Genomic DNA, 10,825 nt, shown 5'->3' with positions numbered 1-10,825 from the left:
CACTATACCCTGTGGTACATGGTCCATCTCTCCTGTAATACAAGGCACCTTCTCCCTCATGGACTCAGCCTCTGCAGGTGGAAGGGGTGTTGCATTCTGGGAACATTCTTATTTGGTACCATGAACTAATATAGTATTTATACTTACGTTTTATACGTTGGGGAGGCTGAAACAGAGGAAGCATCTTTTGGAAATGGGGAAATAAGAGTTTTCCTTTTAAGGAGGTGTCAGTTTAACTCTGGAAAAATGTGCTCTTTTTATGTCTTTAAAAATTAGGCATTTGATGTCTTGGCTGGGGAGGCTCAGTTGATTGGGCCTCATCCCGAGCACTGAAAGGTTACTGGTTTGATTCCTGGTCATGGCAGATAACCAAGTTACGGGCTCAATCCTTGGTGGGGGTGTGCAGGAGGCAGCTGATCTAAGTTTCTCTCTCACATTGATGTTTCTCTCTTCCTTCCTCTCTTTCTAAAAATCAATAAAATATCTTAAAAAAAGAAAAAGATATACATTCTTTACCCTCATTGATATGTAGATGCTAGAAACTCTCAGATTTCCCTTTACAGATTGGCTCTTACCTGGTTGATTCTGTACCTAAAGAAGGGCCCATGTCAGTGATGGCGAACCTTTTGAGCTCGGCGTGTCAGCATTTTGAAAAACCCTAACTTAACTCTGGTGCCATGTCAGATATAGAAATTTTTTGATATATGCAACCATAGTAAAACAAAGACTTATATTTTTAATATTTATTTTATATATTTAAATGCCATTTAACAAGGAAAAATCAACCAAAAAAATGAGTTCACGTGTCACTTCTGACACACATGTCATAGGTTCGCCATCACTGGCCTATGTCTTGCCCTTGCAGCTGACATGTTCAGTGTTTTAGGCACATATGAAGCAAGATTCCAAAAACTTGCGGAGAAAAGACTGCAGAAGACGTAACTTCTGAATTTTCAGTGAAGTTTTTTATTTTTATTTTTTAAATAATAACTGCATGATCCCCTGATTCTTTTTTTAAAAATATATTTTATAGATTTTTTTACAGAGAGGAAGGGAGAAGGATAGAGAGTTAGAAACATTGATGAGAGAGAAACATTGATCAGCTGCCTCCTGCACACTCCCCACTGGGGATGTGCCCGCAACCAAGGTACATGCCCTTGGCCAGAATCAAACCTGGGACCTTTCAGTCCGCAGGCTGACGCTCTATCCGCTGAGCCAAACCAGTTAGGGCTCAGTGAAGTTTTTTAACCCTCCTATTCTGATAATAGCCTTTCTCCCCAACAATTACAGTGATGCAGAGAGGCCAGACACTGGGAAGCAAGTGTGAATTATTGTCTTGGGGATAGAGTTCCTTGTGACCACAGTAAGTTTTTGACAATAATGAGTGAGACCGTCTGTAAGGATAATTAAACTGTCTAAACTCCCAGCTTGATCTTTGCTTAAATGGCCCCAGGTGACTCCAGAGGCCAAGACTAATGTAATCACAGGGCATCCCAGGACTGGGGGCACATTCCCCAGCATTGCTTTATAGCCTCCCTGAGGGCAGGACTGTGTCTTTTGCATTTTATATTCTCTCTGTATAAATTGTCCTCTTATAGCAGTGTGCATAAAAATTGCTTGAAAATACATTAAAAATGTAGATTCTGGTCTCTTCCTATATCTCTGTTCTTGAGAACATTTTCAAAAAGTACCCAGTCTATTCTTATGTAAGAGCCCTTTGTCATTTCATAGGTACTTCTTAATGTATATAGAGTGAGTATGGTTCTTCCTGCTTTTTTTTGCCGCTATTTTAAAAAGTAGCTAATTTATTGAGCTATACTTAACATACCACAAATTCACCCTTGAATGGTGTACACTGTAGTGATTTATAGTATTTCACAAAGTTGTGGAGTCATCACCACTATCTAATTCCAGAACATTTTCATAAGCCCCCAAAGAAACTTCATACTCATTAGCAGTCATTCCCCATTTCTGCTTGTTTTATAGTTTTCAATGTACAGGTCTTGTATTTTTTGTTGTTGAATTTATTCCTAAGTATTTTATCCTTTTTTTGGATGCTATTGTGAATGAAATATTTTTCTCAATTTCATTTTTGGATCGTTCCTTGCTAGCGTTTTCAAGATTGATTTTTTAAATGTTGATCTTATATCCTGTTACCTTGCTGAAATGGTTCATAAGCTGTAAAATAGTATTTTGTGGATTTTCTACCTGTAAGATCATGTTGGATGTGAGTAGAGAGTCTTACTTTTTCCTTGATAATCTTCCTTTACAGAGATAGTTTCATTTCTTTCTTTACAATCTTCCTTTACAATCTAAAGCTTTTACTAGTCATAGCTTTGTCATTTTACATTTCTTCTTGAGTCAGTTTTGGTTGTTTCTGTTCTTCTAGCAGTAGGCTCATTTCATCTAGGTCATTTGTTGGTGTACAGTTTTCACACTGTTTCCTCAAAGGTCCTTACAAAGGAAAGGAGAGAGGCAGGAAAGTCATAATCAGAAGTCGTGACCATGGACCCAGAGGCCAGGTTGATATGGGGTCTTGAGCAAGAAATGTGGGCAGCCACTCAAAGATGGGAGAGGAAAGGAAGTAGATTCTCTCTAAAACCTCCAGAAAGAACAGAGCTCTGCCAACACTTTGCTTTAGCCCAGGGACACCCATTGCCAACTTCTGATTTCCAGAAATATAAGAAAATAAATTTATTTTGTGAAGCCACTCAGTAATGTGTGACATCAGCAATAGGAAGCAGATTACAGGTGAACCTTCATTGCTCAGCAGTTTACAATCCTGCCTTAACCTCTACATCCTGCTTGTGCAGAGGGGGGAGGTCAGCCAGAAGGAGAGATGAGGCCCTTTCAGGTCTTTCTGGTGAACGCACAGGCCTATGTGTGGGGCTTCCTGGACCTCCAGGAATCCACCTGAATGCTGTAAAGCCCCCTGTGCATACGTCATTCCGTCATTCCCTCATGTTCCTTTTAAATCATTTAGACTGTCCATTGTTTGTGCCAACTGGTATCGCTGCCTTGGGCAGCTGCAGTTTTAAACAATGGCCCTGTTTTGTTTTTACAAACACCTGGGGATAGGACATCTCCCACTGAGTGAGCGGTGAGTCAGATGAAATAAAGACCGGCCCTAGGAACAGCACTTTCCCGGGGACTTCCAGGCAGGTCAGACGTGACAGTTCTTTGGGAATGGGGCTTCTGGGAAGCTCTGAGTCCATTTCCACCCACGAAGGCTGCTAGGCTGCTGGTCTTTGAGGTTGTGGGGCTGGTGGTTTTCAAAGCTACCGCAGATCTGGGAGAGTGCGATGCAAACGGAGCAAGTTAAAATGCCACGAAGCCTGCTGTTCGCAATGAGAGTTGGCTGGGTTTTTGCTTTTGTCTTTGAATAATGCTTCTTGGATTGTCGGAAGCCTTTGGTTAATTTCCAAAGTTCTGGAAAGTTACGGTTGACCAGTTTTGCTAGTGTTCTTGTTGCTTTTATGAAGGAGTACATTTCTGGAGTCCTCCTTCTGACATGTTGGAAATGCATTCTCTGTCTCTATTATGAACTTGTTTTCAAAACAACTCTCTGCTGTCAGCTCAGTTCCCCCAGCGGCTCCTCCGCAAGGCTTTATTTGCGGATCCTCTGGGTAGGAAGAAAGTCAGCTGGGCTCAGATATTCCCCTCACCTGAGCAGAGTTGGCCTGGTCAGCCTCCTGTGAACTAGCAGCCTTTGAGGAAGGAGCCACGTTTAGGGCAGCAAGAATGAAGACACCCCAGCTTGCTGTCGGACAGCACTCACTGAGTGAGCCTTGGCTAGTGCCTCACAGAGACCCAGGTGGGGACCACGTCTCTCCCAGTCCCGGGAGCTGCAGAATGGCAGCCCCAGCCCAGCCCCTGCGAATGCCTGTGTGGGCAGGTTCAAAAGCAGCGAGGTGGGTGGGGAAGGTTCTGGAAGATACAGGGGGGGCATTTGAAGTGCCCTGGCTCCTTGGGTGGGTGAGGGTTAGGGGGCGTGTCTCATTAGCTTTTCACCATAAGGCAGTGGTTCTCAACCTTCTGGCCCTTTAAATACAGTTCCTCATGTTGTGACCCAACCATAAAATTATTTTTGTTGCTATTTCATAACTGTAATTTTGCTACTGTTATGAATCGTAATGTAAATATCTGATATGCAGGATGATCTTAGGCGACCCCTGTGAAAGGGTCGTTCGACCGCCAAAGGGGTCGCGACCCACAGGTTGAGAACCGCTGCCATAAGGCGTTCTGTGAAAGGGAGAAGTCTGGGTTTAAGTTATGCTCCAGGAACACGCAGAAATAGTTTTGCAGGGACCAGACAGACACCTTTTGTGGAGATTATAGTTCCTTAAATAAAGGATGGGGGCAGAATAAGGAAAAGGTAATTTGTACTGTCACTGTGATCATTTTAAATCCCGGTAGACTGGGGTGTGTGGAGAAGGCCTTCGGCTCTAGCAGAGAAGAGGAGCTGGTGGCCTCCTTTCCTGGCCCTGGCAGCTTGTGCAGAGACTTTCAATGCCCAGCGAGGGAAGGAGGCTTCAGTTCTCACCTCCTCAAAGTATCTAAAGTTATTTACCTTGTATGTCACTCAAATTGTTTGGAACCTTTGCCTCACCTGTTTCTTAAAGTTAGGGGGAAGACTTGTAAATGGCTCACTTAAAGTGTTACCGATTTAAAGAAGCGCTTCGTTTCCCTAGAATCTCAGTAGAGTGGAATTTCTTGCTGACAGAGGCTTCTCTTAGCCCACGAGTTTCCTCTTTGCGGGTGTGTGAGTATATGTGTGTGCTTTCAGTCCACCTCACCTATACTTTTTAGAGCTCATTATTCGTTCTCAGGTTTAGATTTGAGATCTTTTTCCTTTCCCCCCCAGCTACCTTAAATTGTACAACGGGTATGTGCTGGGGATTGCATCACATCTACTTCTAAATTCATATATTAAAGCCCTAACCCAAGTATTGGGACCCCTAAGGAAGTAATTACAGTTAAATAAGATGCTAAGAATGGTTTTTCCTCCCCCATCCAGTAGAATTGGTGTACTTGTAATAAGAGACACCAGAGAGCTTGCTCTCTTACACACACACACACACACACACGCAAGACCATGTGAGCACACAGCAAAAAGTCAGCCACCTGCAACCCACGAGGAGAGCCCTCATCATACATCAGCCCAGATGGCTCCTTGGTCTTGAACTTCCAGCCCCCAGAATGGTGAGAAAGTAGATTCCTGTTGTTTCAACCACCCAGTGTAGGGTATTTTGTTATGGCAGCCTACGCAGACTAAAAGTGTGTGAGAACATAAACATTTGGGATTAGCTCATGAGACTAGGAAAGCAAAAAGTTAAACATTAAAAGGAAAGAAACACTCTCATAGAAGGAAGTATTAACCCAGAGAACTACACACTGAGGGCCAAAGGACTCTGCTGCCAGCAGATTTCTTGTGAATTAGGGGAAGTGCCAGTAACCAGGGAACTCAGGGACCTCTGCTACGCTCTGGGTATTTCTTGCCTCTAAACACCTGACCTATTTAGAACTTACTATCAATTTGATGGCATTTCTTCTTGAACTAATTTCAGAGCCTCCCAGGGCAGCAGACACCATTTCCTGGCTTTGTGGCTCCAGGGTGTCCCGGCCTGCTCACCCCTTGCGTATTTCTCAGTTCCCAGGCCCTCTCTGCTCTGAAGGCTGACACTGTGATGCTTGGGGAAGAGTGGCTTATTTTCATTCTTTTTCAACAAGTAACCATTCAGCATTATATGCCAGGCAATGGGAGGTGCTGAAGTACAGCTGTGAGCATAATGGACAAACATTCCTGCCCTCATGGAGCTCAAATTCTTGTGCTTTGTATATGTTGTGTTTTCTTTACATGATGGCTGTACTCGCACATTGAGCACCTCATTTTTTAATTGGAGTGTCAGCTCTGCTTCTAGATGGAATCCTTTTAAAGAAAGGGATTCTAGCTGTCTTATTCACTGTAGCATTGCACCTGGTACACAGCAGGTACTCAACATGCATTTGTATTGTAGATTAATTTATGAACTGTATTTACTTCCCATAGGTTTTTTTTACACCTCAGCCCTTCATAAAGCAATTCAGAATTTCCAAACACAGGATAGCCCTCAACTGTCCAGAATGATTTACACCATTAATAAGGTTTGCTATTTACCCATAGGCCTTTGATAAAATATTGCTTACTTGCCCTGGTCAGGTGACTCAGTTGGTTGGAGCATTGTCCATACATCAAAAGATCGTGGGTTTGATTCTCACTTGGGGCATATACTTAGGTTGTGGGTTCAATCCCCAGCTGGGGCACATATGGGAGGCAACAGATGGATGTTTTTCTCTCATATTGATGTTTCTCTAAAAATCAATGAAAGCATATCCTCATGTGAAGATTAAAACACACACACACACACACACACACACACACACACATCAGTGACTTGCCATGATTCTGTAAAGCTGAGGACTCCCACACTCAGTGCACTGTCCTCCACCAGCAGTGTCCCTCCCTTCACCCTGGGATCTCTGCCCCATAGCCAGCGGTGTACTTGAGCCAGCTCATACAGGCTTGTGAGATCTGATTGTTAAATTTGGGGGAATTTTGCAGACCTGTTAGCATCACATGGGAAGGTGAAAACAAACTATTGTGGAAGTATTTACACCAGGGAAATTGGCAACTGCAACAAATCAAAATGATACAAATCAGCAGGTGCCCCCACCCTAGCCAGCTGTTAAAATTCATTAGCACCACTTGGGTGGATAGAGAGAAAGGGTGCATGACTGTGTTCACAGAGGCACAGAAGCAATCCTGAACTGCCAGCTTCTCGTCATCTTGTTAAATTAATTGCAAGTGTCTTGTGGTTTAAGCTCTTGCTACTTAAAAATGTGGTTGGTGAATGCAGTACTAGTGTCATCAGGGAGCTTGTTACAAATGCAGACACTCCGGCCCCACTCCAGACCTGCTGCATCAGAATCTGCATTTGAACAAGCATTCCAGTTAAATATATGAAAACTAGTTTTTGAGCTCCGGGTTAAGTCACTACCTTTCAAACATCAGTGGGCATCAGATTCAGCTGAGCACTTGTTTAAACACAGATCTCAGGGCCCAACCTTTGCATTTCTGATTCAGGTCTAAGGCAGTCCAAGAGTATCTATTTTTAACACATTCCCAGAGGACGGCCATTCTGGGACCGTGTTTTGAGAATCTCGGGTGATTTATCTGTCCTTGGCTGCGTTTCCCTTTTCTTGTACCTGAATGCCTCCTCATTGACCCAGGCAGAACCAGGCGGGCGGGTGAGTGTTCAACAATCAGCTCACCTGTTTAAGAAAAACACAGCCTTGATTTGTAGTTCTTGCCCATTTTCCATGGTGTAAATGTTCCCCTTGGCCAGTTTCAAGGTATCACCGAATGCAGAGTTGAGCAGAGACATGCACAGGCAGCTCTCTGAGGCTGTAGAACCTGCTCCTGCATGTCCCACAGACAGCCTGGACCTTGGAGCAAGGAGTTAGTTGTTAAATAGCTTTAAGCAAAGTGACCCCTTTAGATTTGGATTCTAGATGAATCTGCGTCTCCAGGCTCCCTTTACAGGGTCAGGTGAAAGTGGAGAGCCCTTTAGAAAGTGATGGCAGTATTTCAGCCAAGAGGCTAGGTCAGTGCAGCAGGGGAGGGGTGGATTTGAAAGCTAGTTAGCAGGTGGGTTTGCAGCCCAGTGAGTGTGGGGCTAAGGCAAGGGCAGGGTGTAGGATGGTTCCCATAATTTCCAGTTGGGTGATTGGTAGTGTCATTACTTAAGATTAGGAAGACTGGAAGAGGAGGAGATTCTGGCAGAGTTTGAGTGGATCTGACTTCCCAGTCCTTTATAAAATTATAGTCAGCAGCAGTTTATTTATTAATATACTAGAGACCCAGTGCACAAAATTTGTGCACGGGTTTTTGCCTCTCCTGTGGATACTTACACATTGTAGGGGATTTTTTTTTCTAGCCCTAAGCTGTCAAAATCTAAACAGTTTGGAACTCCTCAGGGTTCCCAGATAAAATAAATATAGGGTACTTGGTTAAATTTGTATTTCAGATTAACCACAAATAATTTTTCTTAGTGTATGTATGTTCAAGTATTGCATGGAACATACTTATACTAAAAAATCTGGTTTATTTGAAATTCAAATCTTGGCTTTCTGTATTTTTATTTGCTGGTAACTCTAGCCTTCGATATATTCATGAGGGACACACTTCTGACTGGCTGCATTGAAATTAGAGTAAATATAGCGTCAGGCCTGCTGACAACAGATTGCAGTGGACATGGTTGCTTATAATGGGAGTGCAGGTATAGACAGCCCACGAGCTCCCTGGGAGGCTGGAGTAGGGAAGGCAAGAGGGAGGATGGGATGACTGCAGAGAACTGGGCGTGAGTCTGTGGAAATCTGGCTAAATGTAAATGTGAAAGTGGGTGTGTAGTTCGTTACCACTGGCCTGAAAAGTCTCTTCTAAGAAAGGGATTATCTGAATTGCCCCTCCTGAGGATGCTTCATATGCTTCTGGACCATTCGTCACTTCCCCTCCTTGCCAACCAAGGTCTCCAGGGAGCATCCCATGCATTGCTCTAAGTTCAGACCTCGTGATTCCTTCACTCGGGGACTCCTTCTCCTGTTTTAAATCATTTTTTTGGTCACAGTCCTGAATTCCCCTGAGCAGGGCCCAGCTGGCCCCACCCATCCTGGGTGAGGTACAGACCCCGTCTATACATGCTTACCACACCTGGGCCCGCCTGCCAGGCGTTCCCTTGCCACAGCCCAGTCTCCTGGGGGCTCTGTGGAGATTTGCAGGAATCTGGAGTGCAGATGGGCCTCTGCCTCCCAGAATACCCCAGTCAGAAGTATGACCCTGACATTGAAGGGAAAATCATGCCCACATGTAAACTTGAAAATGTGAAGTCATGAGCATGTGTGCAGTAGGGTACATTCAATGAAATATTTGGGTGATACTATGGGCAGAACATTAATCAAGTTCTAGGTAAATGAAAAATTTTATGGGTCTAAAGCAGCGGTTCTCAACCTGTGGGTCGCGACCCCTTTGGCGGTCACATGACCCTTTCACAGGGGTCGCCTAAGACCATCCTGCATATCAGATATTTACATTATGATTCATAATAGTAGCAACATTACAGTTATGAAGTAGCAACGAAAATAATTTTATGGTTGGGTCACAACATGAGGAACTGTATTTAAAGGGCCAGAAGGTTTAGAACCACTGGTCTAAAGTGTTTTCAAATTATTTTTGTGATATTGTAGAGGTGCTATTTTTCCATTGTTTGTGCTTCTTGGGAAAAGCATGTCTTAATCATCTATGTGTTTCTTTCAAACCTACTCTTATCCTTACATTCCTAATTTTATTAAACGTGCTGTCATTCACCCAGACAACAGTACTCAGGCTTTGGGGCCGTCCTAGGCTCTGCTTTTTCTCTTAACTCCTCCACCAGCTGGACATCACATTTTTCCAGTTCTATTTCTCAAAGCCAGCCTGCCCTTCCTCTGCATCCCCACTGCCTTAGTTTTACCTCTCAGTTGAAAGACTGTTGTGGCCTAGTCCCATTTTTGAATTAAATAGTATTTTGTTGAGGGCAGAGAATAGATAGATTAGTTTCACATTTGGTGTTAGTTTGAGTTTTCTCATAATTTGGCTTATGTTAAATTATCGTTGTCTTCTTTCTTGATAGGAAGACTAGAATAGCACAAGGGTGGTTACAGAATAGGGAGTCAGTGTAGCATAGGACATAATAACAGGGGCTCTGGTGCCAGCCCGCTGAGTTCAGTGCCCAGCCCTGCCAATGTGTGACCTTGGGCAGGTAACTTAGCATTACTATCTCAGTTATCTCGTGGATCAAGTGCAATGATAATCATAGAACTATTATAAGGATTAAGTGAATGTCTGTACAAAGTAGTAAGTACTCTGTAGGTATTGGTTAAATAAAATGGTAGGTCTGAGGGGATGCCACATCTGCATCTGTCTCTCACCACATCTGCCACAACTGGGGGACTCACCAGAGGTCTGGCTGTCTTCTCACGACTGGATGGTACTTCTGAAAGATTGAGATCCTGGCTCCACACCTGCCTTTAGGCTCTGGGTGGGAAGACATGGAACACTAACTTATCTCTAGATTTGTATCTACAGGAGGAAAGCAGGGGCAGGATACCCTGGGACCAGGCATACTATGCACCTATTAGGGATGAGGGGTGCCCAAGGGGTGCTGTCAGTGGGGTAATACTAGTATCATCCATTTATTAATTTATTTGTTTGTCTACATTTATTGTACATGTATGTCTTTTATGTGCCTGGCATTTGGGCACGTAACAAAGATGTACAAAGAACCCTAGCATTACCAATTAAAATAAGCAAAACATTTACACACATGGAGACCAAGGTGAGACGAAAGTGGCCAAGAGCTGAATGAAAGAGACAATGACATTCAGTGTTTGGCTGTCCAGGCAAGCAGATGGTTGATCATCATTCAGGAACAGAGCTCAGCGATCCAGGAACTCAACATAAGACTTTGTGCTCAAGTGAAATGGAGATATAGGCAGGAATTTCTGGCCAGAATCTAGGGGTGGGCAACCCCTGGCACGCGTGCCAAACATGGCACGCCAGTAACTTTTGCTGGCACGCGAAACCCTCTCTTATAATCTTCCACTTACAATTTTTTTCTTAATATCGATTTTTTTATTTTTCAGATAAATTCAGTGTAGGTGCATCTTAGATAAATAAATAATTTTACATAACAAGTTATCTTAAAGACCATAGACATGGATTCACGAGAGAGGGGAAGAGCAATTTCTA

This window comes from Myotis daubentonii, chromosome 2 (genome assembly GCF_963259705.1).
Source record: "Myotis daubentonii chromosome 2, mMyoDau2.1, whole genome shotgun sequence".
In the NCBI taxonomy this organism is placed as follows: domain Eukaryota; kingdom Metazoa; phylum Chordata; class Mammalia; order Chiroptera; family Vespertilionidae; genus Myotis; species Myotis daubentonii.
The sequence above is the reverse complement of the archived record's forward strand: the minus strand, read 5'-3'. Positions refer to the sequence as shown.